We start from the raw sequence: 22483 nt of genomic DNA, 5'->3' as shown, positions 1-22483 counted from the left end.
AGCCATATAAATGTAATGGAAATAGTTAATGCATGGCCTGTGGGAATGGAAATTGCATTTGGCCCTGGAATTTAATTGTATACTTTATAAAATATAAAAAATAAACAAAATTTTCATTTTCTGATGTTTTTCTTGTACAGTGAACATGAATAAGTATGAACAATATTGTGCAAATATAAAACACAAAAATAAATATTCAAGAAACAATATTTCCTATCAGTGAACAAAAACAGTAAAAAAAAAGTAGGTATATTATTTTAGTGGTTATTCTCTTTCTCTTGGATTTGGATTTATTAAATAAATTAATACAATGTGGTAGAAGTTCTTCCGAATTCAAAACTTGATATGCATACAAGATGGCATAACATGATCAGGAAAAAAAAAACATTCAGACCACATGTTGCAATTTGTAACATGCCTAAAAATTAAGAAAAAAAAATGTTTTTTTTTCTTTTAACAATGCAGACAAAATTTTATTAAATAGCCATCATATATCTGCTATTTTGTTCACAAAAAAAAATCTGGTCCAATGTGATATTTTATGCCCCTCTATTGTGGAGCTTAATGTGTTAAATCTTTTGCATACTACTACTAAAAATGCCTTTCCATTTATGAGTTTAATTTCAATTATAGAAAATATTTTGAAAACAAATTCAAAAAAGTGAAAATTATTATTTCAGGGTAATGAAAGATCTCAATACACCTGTTTGAGAAATGAACCAGGATGTCTAGCTTAACTTCAGACTGAACTTCCTTGACTTCAACAGATTTTCCAGGTAACTTTTGATAAATTTCTAGATTATTTCTTTATATCTTTTTATATCTTTAAATTTCTAATTTAAAGGTCAAACTATCTTAGAATTTATAAATAGGCATCCTTGGTATTCAATACTAGAACTTTAAAATAAAAAATTAAAACTGACACCAGAAATAAAGATAAAGTTAAACTTAATGACATTAAACTCAAGTTTGTATCTGTTGCTTAAATTACATTACTGGTGTATAAGATCATAATTTCATAAAACACTAAAATATTACAAATAGTTTACAAATTTTCAATTAGTTTAATGACAATAATAGAATTGATTGAATGATTACTTTGATTTGTATTGACATAGCATTAGGTTAATGTTTAGAAATATCCGTGATGTCTATCTAGATCAAGGATGGGCTAGATCTTTTTTTATGTAAGGACTGCATTTCAAGACTTTTGAACTGACACAGATCACATACAAGAGAAAAGAGAAAAAAAAAAAAAAAATGCCAGTAAATCATAATTATTTATTCATATATAATTATAAATTAGCATAGGTATACTTAATTTAGCTTCTGGAACCGATGTAAACATAATATATCAGAAATATTTAGTTAAATATTTGTCACTGATAGTTTTAAATTAGTTTTGATGTGTCTGTTAGCTGGTTTCTTGTTTTAATTTTTACTAAACTCATTGCAGAAAAACTATTCACATACATAAGTTGTAGAAAATAATATTTGACTTTTTGCTGCATACGTCCTTAAGATGGGAAATTGATATATTTATTCATATTTTATGTGGCACGAGCTGCAAAAAATATTAATGCAGGCTACAGGTTGCTCATCCCTGATCTAGATCCTCAACTTGACCTCATTCTCTCTCAACAGTGTTCTTTTCCTGAAGTTTTTTTATTTGATGAGTTACCCTATTCTTTGCTGTTATCTCTGTCTCTTCAGTTTGTTTGTTTGTTTAGTTAGTTATGGCAATGCAGCACTTGGGCGATCTGCCTAGGGGTGATACCTTTCAGAAAATCTTTTTAAAGGTAACTGATCCCTATTCAGGTGTTACAGATGTAAAGAAAACCCAGAAAACTCCACGTGCCAGCCTGTCAGAGCAAGGTGCGAATTTATGCCTGAACTCCCAGTGTTCGGGGAACAGAAACACTTGGCCAGCGGTGGACCCTCTATGCTTGCACTTCAGCTCTTTTTTAAAAAAAGAAAACAACACTTCAGAAGGAAAGAATTATCAACTTCATTATGTCAACCTTTCAAAAGCTGCTGCATTACTAATGGCATTGTATACTGTGTGCAAAACAACCATGGAATTTTTCTGAAGATTTTCAACTGCAGGCACTCCCCTACTTACAAACACATTAGGTTCTAGAAATTTTGTTGATGAAAACTAACCTAGAAAGTACATTTGTACACACAATAACCATGCACTGTTAGTGTTTGATCCTTCAATATACTTAACAGAATACATTATGATCATTTGTATGAATACATCTGCTTGCTACTGCTTAGTAGCAGGTGTTTCAAACATGGTTTTTTTTCCACCTAACACACTTACTTTTATAATGTTGAGTTTAATTTCCACGATAACACAACCACACTTCTTGCATTTATCTCTACTGCTAGATTGACTATTATATTTTGGATGCATTTTTGAAGCACTAATTGTAGACGTTTGTAAAAATTGAAAGCAACAGTGAAAAATGCAATCATTCCAACATTAGCAACTTTGATGCCACCTCATGAGCAACGATGGAATGTCAGAATTCATGCAATATTTTAATTTTAGATGTATGGGTCACATTGTTCTTAAGTCTGAAAGTTCATAAGTTGAATGTTTGTATAAAAGCCTTGTTTATGCTAAATCTGCCTTCCACAAAAGAATTTCCGTGTGAATGTATCATGATTTTCCACATAAACTTGGAAAGATTCCAATATTACTCTCTTTTGTATAGCAAATTAAAATAAAAACTTCATCCAGCCTATCTCTGAATTTGAATGCTTTTATTATATCTGTTGTTTCTAGATTCACAATAAAGTTGGCAAACTCTACTTTATCTGCTATGGCTGTTGCTATATGATAACTGTTAATTAATGACCACTTAATATGCAATGTCTAGATATAACAGACTGATAGAAAAGGACAAGATAGTTCTTGTTTTTGATTTCTTAGTACAACACATTTTGGAACTTGATCCAGTGTTTTTTTCAATTAATGCATGTGGAATCCAAATAACACATTTTGAAACCATTCCAAGTGTTTCAACAGTACAAGTTTACTTCCGATGACAAAACTTTAATAATTTGTCTTTGTTTTTTATGTTTGAAATATTTTAATTTAATGTTCAAAAATGTTCTATTCCTAGCATTCTGGTTTTGAAATTGTTCTATAACCCCGTGGTTCTCAATCTTTTTGAAGTCAGGGAACACTAAACTTTGACATTTTTTTCTGCAGAACATTTACATCAGCTTTAAAGCAGGGGTGACAAATCTTTTTGAAATCAAGAGTGCACTCAATCTAGTATATGACATCATTAGCATTTGCTGATTACATTCCCATACAAAAATCATTTCATATTGTATTGATTTTTCTTTTGCAACAATTTTTAATTGTATATTTGATTTTTTTGGGGAACACTTGAAATTGGCTTCAAGGAGCACCTGTGTTCTGCAGAGCATGGATTGAGAACCACGGCTATAACCTGAAGCAGACCTTGGGTAAGGTCGAAAGCATCTGTTTAACAAATTATTAAAGTTTTGTCACTGGAAGTACAGGTTATTTATTGTTATCAATTTGAAAAATTTGTAACCTATAAATTCCTACTGTCATCCGTCTGTCTTTCCTTAATCTTGAAAACATAGTTACATAAATGAAAGCCTAGACCAGATATGGACAGATTAGGAACCTGATTAACTACATACAAACTTTTGGTGCAAATTGGAAGTCATGTTATTTCAATTAAAAATTTTCCTCTGAAAGGAATTAAATAGATGACTGGCACTATTGCTCACCGTAAAGTATCATGTACAAGGGCAAAACTACTAATTTGAGGTGGAGAGCACATATTTTAAATTAAAAAATTATTAAAAACATGATTAAAAATTGCAGTTGTGCAGTGTGACAATGTCACAATAAATAACTGTTTGTTCTTCATTCATTTTTAACAATTTCTTTCTGAAATTTTTTCATCAACAGATTTTGGGGCCCATATTTTGTATATCCTTTAGTTCAAAATTTCCCAAATGGAACTTTTAAATCACATTTGACATGTTTGAAGTTTAGGAGCATCTTCCTCATACACACTACAACTATTTTTTGCCATTTGTATGGCAATATATCCTTTCCAAAATTCAAAGCATAACATACCAGATATTCATTTTATCTGCAGATATTTAAACTTGATATAATTGGAACAAAACATGAAGTAAAGTTCAAAATAAGCTTCTAAACAAATAATACAGTCTCAGATTAGCAATAATGTGTTAAATTTCTCAATTGTTGGAATTAAATCACACATCTGTGTTAAATAATGACATCTGTTAAAATTAAGTATAAACTTTCTGTTCAACTTGCTATTTTGAAAATTTTAAAAATAAAAATCATTTCATTTTTTAAAAAAATTACTATTACATATAAATAATAGTAATTTTTTAAAAAATAATTGTAATAGTAAATTTTAAAATACAGTTTATTTAGCTCCTCTTGCAAATTCCAACTTAAAATTTTTCCTGACTTTTCCATACAACTTAAATTTTCCTTTTTCAAGGTTTCCAGATTCCTAGAGATCTTGAGTGGATTCAACTTATAAAGGAAATTGTGAATACAATGCTTCAGTATTTGAAAGAAAAAAACATTTTTTATGACTGATTACAATAACTCCCTCCCATCATTATGAAGATTTTTGATTAAGAATTATATTTATGTAAGTTTTTTGCAATGATAAAATTCCCATGGCATATTCAATGCTAGATGGTAAAGAATAATAAAGTGAAACAAGTTTTGCAAATACCATCCCATTGTGCATGATATTAATAATGGGAAGAAAAACTTATACTGTTGCTCCTTTGCAACCTTGTAAATTTTTGTTTTTATCATAAAATATTCAATGTACTTTTTTAAAAGATTTATTTAATTCATGTTTTTATTTATTTATGTCAAGAATTTATTTTATGTATTTTTATTCTTTGTTATTTTTGGTTTTAATTGTACTTCACTGTTGGGGTTTTTGTTAATTGAGGTAGATATCATATGCAGTTTGACAATTCCTAACTGTGTATTAAATAAATAAATTCTGCCTGTAGTCATCACCTAGCCACCTCATATAACTACCACCATCTGGCCCTGGGCATATCCAAACAACAGAAAGCTGCACTAGATTTTTAATGGAAGCATTGCAGAGAGTACACAGTTAAGAACAGTAGCATGCTATTATTCTTCCAATAATTCACTCCTGATCATGAAATAAGAAAATTGATACTAGAACTGATTCTGAAATCTAATTTGAATTTGTATTTTAGGCACATTTCCTATGTAGTAGATGAAAAACATGGTCAAAGTAATTTTCATGCAAATAATGAAACTAAATTGTTATATTTAATAGTGTACAAATAACAGAAATAAACAAAAACATTACAAGTATTGATACTTTCAATAAATCAATTTATTTTCTTAAGATAAAAATGAAACAGAATGCATTCTTACAAATCAGTTAGAAATATATACTTTTTAATTTCTTTTAAATATATACAATAGAACCCTTATTATCCAACGTAATGTGGACTGATATAATCTTGGATAACTGAAAACTTGGATGAAATGGTTGGCATGACCATTTTGGAATAAAAATTATGAATATAAAATACAGTAGATCCTCGATTATCCGACTCAATTGGGGACTGGGGTTGGTCGGATAATTGAAAAGTCGGATAACCGAAAATATGAAAAAAATCCATTATTAGTGTAGTATATTATTATATCCCATGTAATTAGTATATTGCTATTAACCTACTTCACGTTGAATTTTCATCGAGCCTAACAAAAATTTTTTAAAATAATAATCGTCGCTATTGTATCGTTAAAAATTAGAAAATTAAGCCTCGTTTAAATACTGCCTTTCATGGTCGAATGAGTGTTGCCAGCTAAAACACGTAAAAATAATATTAAAGTAGCCAAGACATAGCCAAATATTGTAGTGCCACATCACTAGTGGACATTTGAAATTTGCCGACTAGGACGGTCGATTAATCGGGGGTCGGATAATCGAGGCTCTACTGTAGTTATATCACTTTTATACTTCTTTTTATACCTTAGTGATTTTAATCATATAAATAATGTAAAAATACCATTCTTATATTATATAGCTAATACATACAACAGTTTTAAGAATAAAAAATTGTATTATTATAGATACATTTTATAGTCATTCCTCCTTTTGCTACAATGCTCCTCAATCACCTTAGCATTATTTTTGAGTGGTCTTTGCCAGATATGTCAAACTCTGTCTCTTACCATTTGTCTGAATCCATGATGGGCATGGAAAAAAAGGATCTCTTATCTGAGACAGATCTTATTCATAGATTGAAAACATTTGTTTATATTATAGTTCATTACAATTTTTTGCTGGAGCTATTTTAAGGTTGCTTTGAGGTGGTGGTATATATTTCTTCCAGTCTGGTAAAGATTTCAGGCTCTCTTAATGTCCACACAACAAAAAGAGTTATAAAAAAATCACAACTACATTAATTGTAATTAGTGCATTTTCAGCAAAGCTTTTACAATTCTAAGATAAGTAGTATATTCATATACATGTTTGCATCAGATAATGAAGTACCTCAATAAATCAAGAGTTCAAATAATTAGGGTTCTACAATTTTAAAATTTGGTACAATTTTGTTATAAATTAGAAACTTTTCAATTTTCAAGATTCCAGAGTTGTAAATATAAGTTTTTACAAATTTTTGTTCTAAATATTTTTCTTTAACTGTAATTCATAAGAATTTTTAAATCAGCATTCTATACGTTTTTGCTTTTCCAGCTCTGTTATACCTAACAGAAAAAAGTATGGCAATCTGTTAAAAAAAATTATCCCAAAAATGTTTACGTTTTTGGACTCAGGGCACCTTGAAATGTTGAAAAATGCAAGAAAATTTGGGGTTTTTCTGTATGTATGGATGTTAGTGTGGGGGGACACAATTTTGTTTATGCACTTTGAAGCTTAATAACTCCTGTGCTTTTTGTTAAAAATTTTTAAAATTTTGCAAGGAGGTTTGTGTATTAGGGGAATTGATGCTGTTAAATTTTGGCGGTTAAAGGTCAATGGGATAGAGATAAAGGAGGTCATGTGTCATATCTCAAGTAGAATCAAACTTAATGATAATTTTACTTGTTATTAGCATTTACAATTTTTCATAAAACCTATCCCTACCCTCAAAATTAACTAGTTTGCAATTTTATAATAATTAAAAATATAAAAATTTTTTTAAGTATCATAACATATGGTGCCACCAAAATTTTAAATGTTGCTGGGAAAGTTAAGCAACTTGTTGTTGGATTTTTATCTTATGGAGAAAAATTGATTTATTGAAAGTGGTTGTAATGTTTTGTTAATTTCTGTTATTATTTATATATAGTGTTAAATTTAACACTAAAAAATTTATATTATTCTTTATTTTATTTACAATTTTTAATGTATGCCATAATTACTGTAATTTCATTAATATATAACCTGCAGCAGCTTATACTCCACAGAACATTGCAAGAATAAAAATAAAACCTTTGTATAACCTGCCCTACTGTATATCCCATGCCTCCAGGACAGCACTGAAAAACAAAATAATTACTGGAATGCAGTTTAGAAGCTGCTATCCCAAGCACTAAAATATTGCTTTTTCTGTTTCATTTCTGTTAATAACCCACTGCAGATATACATAAACAACCAAGTTCAAATATTCTATAATAATCATATTAATTTCTAGATTATTCAAACCATAGTTTAGGTAATTATTATTAATATAAAATAAATACATCAAAAATCCACAAATCCAGAATCTGAAAAGCTTAAACTTTAATGTCAAAACAAAACCAAATGTTTTTGATCATCTTAAACAACCATCTTCAGGTTTACAAATATATTCAAATACAGTACACACTATCATGTGAGGGACTAGCCAGGGATATGGAGTAGTTATTACTCTTGTACCACTTAATCGGCAAACTATTCTTATGAATAGTCCTTGGTTTGTCCAAAAGAATGACTTTTCTATCTAAAGAAATCGCGTGTGGAGAGCTTTAACTATTATGTTAAAAAAGAGGATCTACGGGATGAATCCTACATCTCGTCAGGATCCTTGACACCAATTAATCAGTTATTTTACACGCTGATTAACACGCATTATCCCTAACTTGTGAGTAGGAGGAGCAAAGGAAATCTAAATACAAATGAATATAAATAACCAATATTAACCAAACCATTTTTATATGATAAACAAAACATTTAATAAATCAAAACATAAAAGTATACAAAAGAATGAACCTAAACCCAAACCTAAATTACAACTTAACCTAAACTTATTCTAAACCTGACACGTGAGAGAGAGTTCACATCAATCTATCTCTGATCTTATTACCTTCACCAGGTCTTTCGAATATTTCTCTGAATGAGGATCTTCTTCAATTCTGGGTATTCTTCTTCTAACAGTATCTTTGGAAAGTCCTTTATAACTTCTCTTTTAACAATCTTGTCGTATACTTTGTTTACTGCTATATATTTATAACTTTCATTTAACTGATTCATATAATGGACTTGTATGACACACTTTGTATGACGACTGCCTTTATCTTATGGTGAGCTCCTTTTCGTGTGGCAACCTCTTTTCGATGGACTGCCCCGAATGACAGGAAAACGTCCCTTTTATTTGCTCTCTAGTAACGTGTGCAAAACTCATGAGACTCATCATGAATCGACGTGGAAAAGGAAATCAACTTCCTTTCAAAATTGAAACTTTCATCCGGTTTTTGTAAAATTTGTTAAAGTTTAAAAATATTATTTTCTCTTAATTTCATAATTCCTTTTCTCTACTTTGTTAATTTTCAAAATGACCCTTTCCTGAATTTCTAGATTCTCACAATCAAATGTAATGTTTAAATTCTAAAGTATTTAAAAAATGCTGTTTGATTGGGCATTATAAAAATGACATATCAAATGTCACTATTAAGTCTTATTGGTTCCTGTAATAAAACAGAAATAATTCAGTTATCAATTATAGGACAACACCCTGTCAATAGCATGAAGCTCTATATGAAAACCAATGAAATAATAGTAACTTTTGATATATCATTTTTACAATGCCCAGTCAAACAGCATTTTTCAAAAATCTTTAGAATTTAAACATTACATTCAATAGTGCATATCATGTTTTTAGTTTTGACATTAAAAATTAAGCTTTTAAACAGCTGGATTTATGGATTTTTTCAGTGTGTTTAAGATGACATCCAGTTATGTGAGATGGTAAATCCAATATAAAATATTTTTTTTAGTTAGATCACTATCTTATATTAACATTAACCAGTAGAATGCAGTGACATTTGATAATAGGGAAGCTTTGCCTGCCCTGGATAGAATCATTGGAAGCATTATACAATATTTTGGTGTGTAGCATCCACAAGCTAAACCACATGAGGTTGGTGCTCTGTAAAGCACATGCTCAAATGCCTGTAATCTGGCTGCTTTACACAATTCAAATATTTTTGCCGTGGAAGCTGTCCCATATTCGACAATACAGTGCTTCCGTTGGGAATATGCATATACAAATTAATATTTGAATATACAATAGCAACCTTATCATTGTTTTTCACATATATAGAAATTTTTAATAAAATACATAAAATTAATATTTTATTATAATCGCATTACGTAATTCAAAGTATGTTAAAATATAAAAATAACTGCACAATATGTATTTATATTTTAGAAAATACAAGAGAAGCGGCACTTCCACAGCTTCCATGGACGCCACTGACATTAACTAATAATTAAAATAATTTTTGAAACTAATGATGGCATCATCTTTTTGCTTTATTTTTTAAACTCTGTAATGTAAAAATCTGTTCATCCATGTACTCACTGGCACCCATAATGTAATTAGTATTTATGAACTATCCCAAATTATGTAAATTAAGTGTAAAAATAGCTAAATACTATTTATTATCATTTTTATTTTGTTACTGGCTTTGTTACAATATTAATACTAATTACATATATTGTATATCTGCAATTATCCCTGTATATATACTGTATTGACAGAGATGATAAAGAAAATATTCAAAATTTTGCACAATTACATTTATCCCTTCTAAGTGGAGTAAATGAAGTATTGTGCTTATAAATCCCTCAGATTTTGTGCTTAGGACTATACATACCTTCTGTGGAATGGAAACTATAAATGAACAAGAATTTTTGAGATGTGAAATAAACAAAATCACATAATTTTATTTCACCAAACAGATGAATAGCAGGCAGAAAACCTGCATTGATATACATCAGAATATGCTCAAATGGAATAATTTGTTAGTAATAGTTAGCCTGAAAATGCCTGTTTAACATGGTCAAAAACATTCACTTTCACACAATTTTATGTTGTAAATTGGTTTCATTTGGCTGGTTTATGAAGTAATTTGTTACAAAATTTGTTTTTTAGTCTTTAAAAATTAGACTGATAAGATGCTATGTGCACTTTTTAATAAAATGCTATTTATTATGTAAATCTTGGTGCCGTTTATAAGCAGGTAAAGCCATTTACATGAACAAGGAGAAAACCTGAAAAGAAAAATCTGAGTAATTAACAAGTAGTTCACCAGAAAAGCTTGAGGCCAATTGAGGTGTGCTACAGTTAACAATATCTGTGGTTTCTGACTCAGGTTTGATTCTCCCTTTGTTTGTTTTTTTACAATGTATATGAAAATAACTTATATTAAATTTAATTCCATAAAATACTTTTTATTTTCTTTTATTTGCATCAGTTATAAATTTAATATTTTGTCTTAAAAAAAAAGCATGTTGGATTTTAACTAATCTTTTGTTTTCTTTAATAAACACTGCACATATAACCAATAACCAGCAAGAAATTACAAGAAAGCAAATTTTTTCATCTGTGTTCAATAGTCATCATCAGACTAATTAACCACAGTTTGAATGCAGCTGTTAAAATAAACAGTTCCAACTGAAAAGTTACTAGGAATAGGCAATTGCCATCAACATGTTAAAAGAGGGGTGATATAAGAGAGAAAGAGAAAGAGGGGGTGAGAGTTGTAAGATTGAACTTCATAGATCAACTTCCAAGCAGGAAGAACAGCTGCATTCCAGCTGCAAAAGTCAGTTGCCCTGACCATGCTCATTAAACATGGATGAGAAAGTTTGCTTACTTGTATTTTCTTCATGCTGAATATTAGTTATATGTGCAGTGTTTATTAATGTATTCCCAGTTTTGAGTAGCTGAATTTGTTTTCATTTTATATTTCTAGATTCCAAACCCTTAGCTGACCAGAATCTGACTTTTATATTATCTAAAGTACAATAACCATTGTTTAACAATCCTAATTACTAATATATTTTCATATGTAACATAAAAATATAGAACAGGGGTCACCAAACTTTTTCACAGCAGGCCAGATAACTGAGAGAATGACAAGTACAGGCCATATAACCATTTTGTTCAATACAGCACACTGAATACACAATAAATAAAGACAACCAGCATATTTATTTATCAATACACAAACACAATTGCTGCAGCAAGCTCTCAATCGCTTTCCTTAGAAACTTCATTGTAGGTACTTATACAAAAAGCACTCTGATATCTGAATTCGCAAAATGTTGCCAAATTTTTTATTTTACTGATTTATCTAAAAATTATATTACTGTCAGATACAAAACTCAGATTGGACCAACTTTGGCACTTTTACTTACGCTTATTTTAATTTTTTTTACATAGTAAGTTTATCTACAGTCTATGATAGTTCCATATAAATAATAATATTTTAGCTCGTTTGTGGCACAGTGCACAATGGACTGGATGAACTGACCTCATGGGCCAGATCTGACCAACAGCCCATAGTTTGGTGACCCCTGATATAGAACAAAAAGTAAAATAAACAAATAGCAGGTTGGATTTTAACTAGAGACAAAATTTATTTAATGCTAATTTACAGGTAATGCCACTAACAAGACAATAATTGCCACTCCCCAACATCAACAATGAAACAAATCCCATTAAAAAGAAATCAATATACTGTATAATAACAATTAGACAAAAATAAATTTGATTTAAAAAATAAGTAAAAAGTATTTCTTTATAGTACACTTAATATATACACACACACACACACACACACACAGTATTATAGGAATAACATGTTCTCATATTGTTGAGAGATTTATAAAAATGGTAGAAAAAAAAATTTAATTATGGTATTACGAAGGCAAAAATGAACATAAAGGCATGAAGACTTTCTAGTATTTCCAGGCAGAATTCTTAAGTTAATGTAATGTGAACAGAGCAATCCATTAAAAAAAAAAAAAAAAAAAATATATATATATATATATATTACAGTCAAAACCCGTTTTTAGTTAGAACGCGTTTTAACTAGTTGAAACTAGTTTATACTGAATGTCTTTGTTAAAACCCATTTTGTCTAGATAAAACTAGTTTTAACTCAAATTCATTTTTGACTACAGTAAATTCTAGTTTTAACTAGACAAAACCGGTTTTGTTTAGTTAATTTACTGCTGTACATGTTTTGACTTTAGATAAAACTAGTTTTAATTTATATGTAGCTATTTATTTAGCTAAAATTAGTTAAAACTAATTTTAGCTACATAAATATGTTTGGGGGAAATAAAGTTATGTATAGTGATTCGGCGGAAGATGCCTAACATTTTGCTTATGAAGAAAATTACAGCGCTAATTTGGGTTTAGGAGCCCTCTAATAAAAATATCATATTCTGGAGTGTCTTTCAAATAAAACTTTGGAGTTTATTTTTAAAAATTCTATACTGTGTTTGCAATGACGACTTTTTCACTGTCTGGCATTTTAGGCATCTCACCCCAAGTATCCGGGTGAGATGCCAAATGCCATTAGGGTAAGATAACAAATATAATTGCATAAAATTTATTTTTGAATTTCTTAACCAAATTTAATTTATTGCATATGTAGTACAAAGTACTTCATAGTAAGTATAACAGCACAGTATAAGTATTGTTAAGTTTCCGCCCGTTCTAACGTGTTCTATAGCTGAAAGCTTTTTTCAGTCCAAAAACTTTCTTGAGAAGTTTTTATATAATTTCTATGCATATCCTGCAATAAAACGAGAAAACAAAAGTTTATTAAAAATAGGCATATTGGAAATCAATTAACAAAAACTAGGCACGTCACCCCAAGAAAAATGTGGCATATTTTCCATTTGTTGGGGTAAGATGCAAAGTAGAGTCACATGCTCCAGCATGTCGATCGGGATCAGCGGTAGCTGACAATGGAAACTTTAGAACCTTAACTACATCACATATAATTGTTTTTTGCAATTTTTAATAAATTCCATTTTAACTTTCAGTTTAAAATTATTCTAGAAACATTTCACAACAAAAACTTCGTTCTTATCTAGCTTTTATTCTTCTCGGATGTTGAAAATGAAGTAACCGTAGCCAACTAGAGCTTTCCACACTCAATATTGACCCAACGATTCATCATACAAATACATGACAATATGTGACGTCACCGTTTGAAAATATCAAAAATTAGGCATTTTCCCCCGAATCACTCTATACGTTGCGGCTAAAACCAGTTTTTAGTTTAGGATGCGTTTTAACTAGTTGAAACTAGTTTATACTGGATGTCTTTGTTCAAACCTGTTTTCTCTAGTTAAAACTGGAATTTACTGCTAGACAAAAATGAACTTGAGTTAAAACTAGTTTTAACTAGACAAAACAGGTTTTAACAAAGACATTCAGTATAAACTAGTTTCAACTAGTTAAAACGCATTCTAACTAAAAACGGGTTTTGACTGTAACATATATATATATATATATATACAGTGGAACCTCGGTTAACAAACTTAATCTGTTCTGCGACTTCATTCGTTAACCAAAGCAATTTTTCCCATAGAAATTAATGCAAATACAATTTATCCATTCTAGCAGCTGGGATTTTTGTAATTTTATTTGTAAAATGGGTTTTCTTTGATGAAAATATAAGAAAATGCAATCATAAATAGTCGATCTAGGATAAATTTTTGGAAAAGGGGAAAGATTTGACATGTATAAAAACATCGCATATGATCATTAAAGTTCCTAATTGACAGTTAGCAGAAACAATGGGCTAAATTATGAGCGCAAGGTTTACAGGTTTATCAACAATCTCCAATCAGACTCAACAAACAGATGTCAAATAAAAGCCTCAGAACGGACCTTTCTTGTGACCTGATCTGGTTTTTGTTTACACTTGGAGACAAAGAAGAAAACAATTGTGAAGCAAGGAATGGGATACAGGACCAATCAAAAGGTGAGATTCAAGGAAGAAATACTATAAAAACCCCGAATCTCAAGGACAAAACGCAGGTCTCCTAAAAATTCTATGGCAATTAATCTGTGTCGTTTTCATCTGGATTAAGCCTGAAGTCATGCCTACTAAAATTTGTGTTGTTTCACAGACCACTCCAGTCGCTACAACTCCATCACCTACCATCGCTTCTGTGACCAAGTGAACCCATCTTGTCTGCTCCAGGGCTGCAACTAATCAGCTTGCACTATCGTAGGATCAGCAATATGCTGCTCCTCAGTGCCAGGAAAAAATACTGTAGATAAACATTTCCAACTACCTTAAATATGCAAGCATCTTCCCGTTCTAATAAACAATTTTCACTGTAAAATACTTGTCATCTTTGTCTCCTCTGCCACCACCAACATATGAATGGACCCTAGACCATCACCGACGTGCAATTAACTGATTCCTCATTAAAAGTCAGCAAGCTTACAAATTTTACACAAAAAACCATTAAGTTCATTATCCGAGATAAATTTTTGCAAAATAAAAGTTTGTTAACCAATTTAGTTGTTAACCAGGGTGTTCATTAACCGGAGTTCCACCATATATATTTTATTTTATGTATTTTATTGCGAAATTGGTTAATTTACCTGAGGACAGTTTCCATTTACATGATGTTGCAGGGCATAAACTCAAAGGAAAGGTCATCTCTGTATATAAGAATTCTGTTTTGTACTGTCACTGATGTAAAAGACAAAAAGAAAACAAAGATATTTGCAATGTTTATATATTTTTAAAAAAATTAAATACCACTGGCCAAGGTTTTAAATACTTACTTTAAAAGATTTAATGTTTTAAGAGATTTGTTTAAAGTAATTTATTTATAAATATATTACTTGTAAAATCAACACCAGCATATAACAAGAAAAAAGAAAAATTTACGAATGTTTTCTTTTATGTGAAATAGACATCCTCAGGTATATACAGTATGATATCGAACAAACAGCTAATTTATTTATATTCTTGTAATATTGTTTGGCAGGAATTAGAAATATTGATGTCATTAGTATAACTGTTGATAAAAGAAGAGGTTATAAGAGAAAGTGGTTTATTAATATAGGCAATGAAAAATAAATTGATAAGGTGTACCTAATAATGAGGAAAATTCTTGAAACTGGCGATCACAGACTTATTTTGTATGGTACATATGCAATATGTAGAAATTACTAAGACAAGATATTATGCTGTTTATTTCAAATTCAGAGGATAATATTTTGAGCAGAATATTCAGAACAACAGAATCAAAGGCCTTGGTTATGTCAATGTAAACTATGAATGTGGATAACTTTAATCCAAAGTTTGTAAAATACCAGAATGTTGAGCATTTAATTAATATGGGATGTAATAGGCTTATTTATGGAATGGTTTATGCATATTTCAAAGATCTTTAACATAGCCAGGGCAAGAGAGATAAGGCAAAACAAATCAGAGTCCTTTTTAGGTAAAATAGAAACAACAGATAATGTCCATTGTAAAAGAATAAAACAATGTTAAGTACAAAGGAGAATAAGATAAGCTGATATGGATTTCAATTTTTTATAGAAATAGTGGGAATTAAGTTGAGATTAAAGGTGATTACCCTTTTCCACTCATTTTGGTGTGAAACGGTAGTGCACCCAGATGGGGGCCAAGGGCCTTGGTACCTTCAAAAGAAAAAGGAAAAAACACTACAAAATTTTCCAAAAATCTTTTCTTAATTAAAATTCATTCTTTTATCTATATTGTGTCATGTCTTCTATTTCTATTCTATTTATGAATTAGTGGCCACATAAGATAGGAATTTTATTGAATTTGCATAAAATTTTTTTTTTATCTGTTTAACTTGGCTCCCCCAAAATTAAATCCTGATTGCGCCACTGGTATGAAGTAATTGTAAATACAGGTACTCCTCACTTTACAACTGAGTTCCATTCCTACAACTACGTCATTAAGTGAATTGTTCGATAAGCGAGGAGCTTGCAGCCAGGAATATAGGATCGTTGTAAAATTATAAAAATTATGCAACAAACTTTAAATTAATTCATAAAAAGACCTGCATATGTACATATTATCATCATTTGTTTATTTGGCTATCTGGATCTGTAGAGGTTTTTTCCCCCAGGTAAAGAAGATGATGACGATGAAATAAAAGTTGTACCTTCAAGGGCAGAGGTCTTGGATTGTAACAGTCAAAAAGAAACTCGTAACTGTGGTTTGCATTGTAATCTTTTTTCTTGATAAATTTCTCTATAGCACTTCAAAAGTTCACTCATCCCACGTTCAACTTTATGCTAAAATGTTCAGTATTAGGATCCATAGCCTCAAGTTCCAACATAGCCACATTAATTTTGGAGAACACATCAGTTAACCCATGTACTGTACCATTTCTTTTTCACTTCTTCAGTTCTTTCATCTTCTTCCTCTTCCAAATATTGCATCACTTCTAACTCTATTAAATCATTTGTTAGCTCTCCATCGGCATAATCCACTAATTCAGCAATGTCTTCACTTCAACATCTAAATTAAGCGCACTGGCAAGGCCTGCAATTGTTTAAATTACATCAAACTAACTAAACTAAACTAAACATAGCAAGCCTATACTATGCTCAGTGAGCATGTCACCAATCACAACTGATCGACACTCAAGCTGAAAAAGGGGATTTCCCGAATTGCACGTCAAAACTCGATTGGTCGTAAGTGCAAGTGGTCGTTAAGCAGATAGGTCATAAAGTGAGGAGTACCTGTACCAAATTTTGCAGTTTCTATGGGACTGAGCCAAAGTAGGAAGATAAAAATCCTACCTTAGTGTATGCTTTTATTAATTAATACAAAATCTCACTAATTTACTTACATTTATAGATGATATTTCCTACTTCTTAGGGGGAAAAAGGACATCCCATTTTTAGTAAACAAAATAAATTTTTAAATACAAAAATAGGACCACAATAAAAGTCTTCATAAATAAAGCATTCCAAGCACTTTAGAGTCAGCACCAGATTTTCAAAGTATGTATAATGACAGGCAGGAAAAATTTACATTTATCCCAGGCAACTCTATATTTTAATGTAAATATTTATATCAAATACTTTGCAAACTTTTACTGACCATTACTTGGAGACTATGATAAAATCAAAAGATAAAAAATTATATTCAAATTAAAGTCAAATCAGAAATGTGAAAATTATGAAAGTTAAAATTGACTAACAAATTATTTATAAAATTTATAGTGAAAACAGTATTGGCTGATATTCAAAATAAATATTCAGCATTTAAATGTGAAAATGTCAAAATTATTTACAAAGAAAAATATCCCTTTTCAAATAAAAACAATAATTTACTACAAATTATTTATGCATATTTTACCAACTAATTATTAAAAAAAAGTTAGAAACCTATATATTCAATATTTTATTCACAAGTAATTTGTTAGTTTACATTAAACTGTCTTAAAAATTCTCAATGTTATTTTATGTATTCTATAGGTTATTTTATATTATTTTTAGTTTTACTTTGAAGAAACTTTAATTTTTATGATTAATATAGTTGTCAAAAGTTGTAAATGATTCAATATGATGCACTATGTGTTATATTATTTATAACAGTTTGTACCAGTACATAATAACTTTGTAATTACAGAATAGTATAGAAGTTATAGTAAAACCTGTGTAAACTGGTCTCACATGGTACCAAATATTTATTCTGGTTTGGAATGTTTTTTAACACAGGAAATTGCTGCATTCCAAAGAATTTTCCCACTTAGGCAGGTTTCCATTTTATTAAAGTACCATTTTGAACAGGTTTTACCTTATAATGTATATTCATATTACAGAAATCTAAGTCAAAACTCATTATAAAAAAATTATTTTATAAGACAGAACATTAAACTTATCAATTCCTATAATTTGTACTATTTTCTTGTTTCATTACCATTGAATTTTTATTTACATGTATATATTTTTTAAATATGTAGAATATACACTAAAACTGCTTAGTTCAGAAAGCCAAATATTTTATTAGAATTCCATGCATGACTCCTTGAACTAAGCACTTTTAGTGTATATTCTATATATAATGGTTCCAGTGTTGTCTGATTTTGCTGATTGATATGATAATAAAATTTAAAGCAACATCTATCAATCATTTAAATTTACTAAATGTTAGCAGTTTTAAAATAGATCCAATAAAATAATGAGTCAGTCAGTAAATTTTATAAAATATTTATATGTATTATATTTTTACTTTAAAAATATAATACATCCAATACCATTTAAATTATAAACTCTTATTAGAATTCAAAATCTGAAATTTACATTTTTATATTCGTTTTTATCAAACAAAATCCAGATATAAATGAAAATAAATGCTGATATCAAGAAATGAAGACATCTTTTCAGGATATCGTTATATTTCAACATTAAGAAAATAAATTAAATTACAGTTAATATTAACAAAATAGCCAAGACAACAATTATTATTTAAAGAATTCATAAAAATAATTGAAATACAAAAAAGTCTTCATTTTTCATCTTGTCACACCTCTGGAATGTCTTACAGTAGAGTTGACCTTTAATTGTAATTTCTATTAATGCCGAAAGAAAATTCTTTTTACATTTTACATATTAAGATGGATAAGAGCTTAAATTAAAATGTTCACTTTGCCATAAAACTATTTTATTCCCAAGGTGTGACATGGACAAAAAATAAGACTTTTTGTTTTTCTTTAACTACTTTTGCAAATTCTTTAAATACAGCTAGTATATAAATAGGCTATATATATGTATATATAATTGATATAATTTCTGAAAACATTTATCATCATCTTTATTGTTTCTACTTTTTTTATCCTGAAAAGTATTTCTTATTAAAATCAGATTTTAAAATTTGGCTCTATTTGAAAAATTCACAACAAATCAGTAGTTAATAAACAAAAATGGATAAGATGTTAAATGAAACTGTTTATCTCAGAATTTTTCCTAGAAAAATGAAGTATGCTAGTAATACTGTGGTAATTATGATTCCAATGAATCATCTTTAAAGCAGATAAGCACTCGCTGTCTTTTATGAATTTGAAAAGGAAATTTAATTAATTTACAAAAAAGAATTTATATAAAAGAATGAAAATCATTGTTAAAAACAAAATATTGCATATTTCAAAGAGTAAAAATATGATAATAATAATATAAAGCTTTCTACCCAGTGCTAATTTAATTTATCAAGTACTTTTGATCTTTTAAAAGTTATTTTCAGATTCTTTCACTTTAGTTTAGAACTTTATCATCATATGTATTTAATGTAAATATTAAAAAACTTAAAAATATGGTATCAATAACTAATTAGTTAAAGTTTGAATATAATGAAAACATTTCACATTTTTATGAATATGGATAAAATGAACTTTTAAAAAGAAACTTAACTCTATTATCATAAATAATAAATTATTAAAACTTTTTATACCTGAAACATCTTTTTTATAATTAATATCAATTCTTATAATTAATAAAATACAACAAATGATTTTAATAAATTTTGAGACATTCCTATATAAGTTAAAATTAAAAACCACAAAAAAATAAAAGTTTCAAAGTGTAGAATTGAACAATCAAAACACAGTATATAAGAAGAGATTAAAAAATTATACTATGTCAGTTCATTTTTTCAGACTAGACACATTATTATACTGATTAGTATTATTTTAAATTTATTGAAATTAAAAAGTTTTAAAATCATTTAAAACTATATTATTGAGTAAGAATGCAAATACTTGTGTAGTTTTATATACAAAGTTTTAAAATAAAATCTTCAAATTTTGATCATTCAGCTTCCAAACAGACAAATAATTTGATTTTCTACAATTGAACTAAATATAACAGAGGCCATATTCTGGTCACTGTCTCTGGTCTCTCGCAAGCCAGTCGCTGATTGGCTAATCATTTGGATTAGCCAATCAGCAACCGGCTTGTGAGAGACCAGAGACCAGAGACAGTGACCAGAATATGGCCCCAGATCCTCTAATGATCTAATTAGTTTCTAGAAAACCACCGTTAAATAGACTATTGTAAATTGAATTCCGATTTCTTTTAAATTCAGTCTAAAATCAAGGTTCTATTACCTGAAAATAATTTTGGAACTATATAACATAACATTAAAATAACTTAGAAAAAATATGGCAAAAATAATTATTTAAATATAACATTTCAGATAATCATAATTGATAATTTATACTAGTTGTAAAAGCAAAGATTGTAAAACAAGCATCTATAAAGTGAAAGTATACATTTTTCAAATATGTCACTAAAATTACAATTCATCCCACTTCCAAATATAACAAAGAAATTTATTTAAAACCACTAATTTTAAATATTTCATATTTTAAAAAATTTCTATTGACAATTTTAAATATAATAAAAAGTTTACATAGAACCTATGAATTTAAAATTAAAAAAAAAAATTTTTTTGCATGTTATAACATGTTACAAAGAATCAAACAACATATACAAAGAATTAACATATACAAAGAATCAAACAAAAAAGAACAAATCAAAAATTTTAGATCAGAAATGCCAAGATAAAAGATAATAAAAACTCTTATTAAATTTAATGTATTGTATTATATTTTATTTTTTACTCATAGCTTTAATTGCAACTATATAAAAGTTCTTTTAACAATTTAAAATATTAAATATTTTTACATTAAAAATATATTAATGTCATAAATCAGAAGCGTAATATATGAATAATAAAATAAATATATATATATATATAATATGAATTGAACAAGTGCATTTGTATAATATACATAACTTTAGAATTTCCTATTTTTCCCAATTTCAAGCATCTCAGAAAAGCATGACAAAACAAAAGCTATACAATAGTATTTGAATGAAGTATTTAATTTCATTCAAAAAATGACTTTATATATGTATAGATCCAATTATATTGCATTAAACTTATAAAATTTAATTATAACGCTGTAATTTAAACTTTTTAATACCCGTTGACACTATTCAATGTTAAGAAGCCATTAATAAATACGATTTTTAGTAATCGTATTTATTAATGGATGTGTTTTCGCGGGAATTTTAGTAAATTTCCCGCGAAAACACATCATTTCAATGCAATTAATTCACATCATAAAATATTCTTATCGTAAAGAAAGAAAATATTAAAACTGTTTCTAAAGTTGACTGTACGACCTAGCCTATTTTTCTAGGAACTAATTATTAAAGTTAATTTTAAAATATCAATTATAATTTGAAGCTAAGTTAAGCATTGTCGTAATATTTTTAAACTTTTTTTTGTTTTATATAAATTAAATTTAATTCGATATTTTATTAATTGCAATAACTTAAGATTTATATTTAAAAAAAACAAAAAAAAATTATCGGTGTTTTTTCTCAATCGACTTCTTTCATTAAATAGAAAAAACTAATTAAAGCGTATTTTTAAAAATTAATCCAATTAAATAAAATTATGCATTCTCCATTCGAAGTTCTACACTGACAGTTCATATATATAATGGCAATGTACATAAATATAATGTACTGTACGTACCCAAATATATTTGATATTCGTTCATTTCGACCATAAATATTGACATGGATAAATGCTACGATCTCACTGAACTAAAAGACTAAAACTGATTCTTACGTTTGCTCTGATCACTGCTTTTAAAAGAAAGCTATTCCTCGCGCAGAACAATACATAACTTAACGACCACCATTTTGATAGGCATTGAAAGGAAACGAGGAAGATGGTCATAGATATCAAAATGGATATAAGAATGTTGAATTTAAAAAAAAAATTACTATAATAATTGTATTAAAAGAGAAAATTTATTAAATTAGATAAAATAATTGTATTCTTTACTATGTTATCGATAGGAATGTTATATTAATTAATATTTTATTTTTGAAATTTTATTACTTAAATGTTTATTATTAATAGTTATATATTTTTAATTTTTCCAGAACAAGTTTTTATCTGTTAAAAAAAATAATATGAAATGTTTTATTTGATTTATATATATATTTTACAGGAAAACAGGCCAAAATCCTATTTATATTTTAACAATGACGCAGTGCTGCCAGATAGAGTATGAATCAACTAATTTATTTACTTTTAAACGCCAACGTTTAATTGTTA

General features: G+C 28.4%; 1 protein-coding gene across 6 annotated transcripts in view; it reads right to left on the bottom strand.

Moving 5' to 3' along the window:
* LOC111630785 overlaps window positions 1–22101 on the bottom strand; it is a 137917-nt gene extending 115816 nt beyond the window's left edge. For 5 of the 6 annotated variants that reach the window (XM_023374938.1, XM_023374940.1, XM_023374934.1 and 2 more), the window contains exon 1: window positions 21893–22097. The gene's annotated coding sequence lies outside the window, so the exon portion shown is untranslated. Of the gene's footprint in view, window positions 1–21892 lie in introns of all 6 variants that reach the window. The other variant, XM_023374935.1, reaches the window with a different exon arrangement.
* Between the last annotated feature and the right edge of the window lie 382 nt (window positions 22102–22483).

This window comes from Centruroides sculpturatus, unplaced genomic scaffold (assembly GCF_000671375.1).
Source record: "Centruroides sculpturatus isolate CEXI.00-Female unplaced genomic scaffold, Cexi_2.0 scaffold657, whole genome shotgun sequence".
NCBI classification, from domain to species: Eukaryota; Metazoa; Arthropoda; class Arachnida; order Scorpiones; family Buthidae; genus Centruroides; species Centruroides sculpturatus.
Note: the sequence above shows the minus strand (reverse complement) of the source record. Positions and strands in the feature narration are given on the sequence as shown.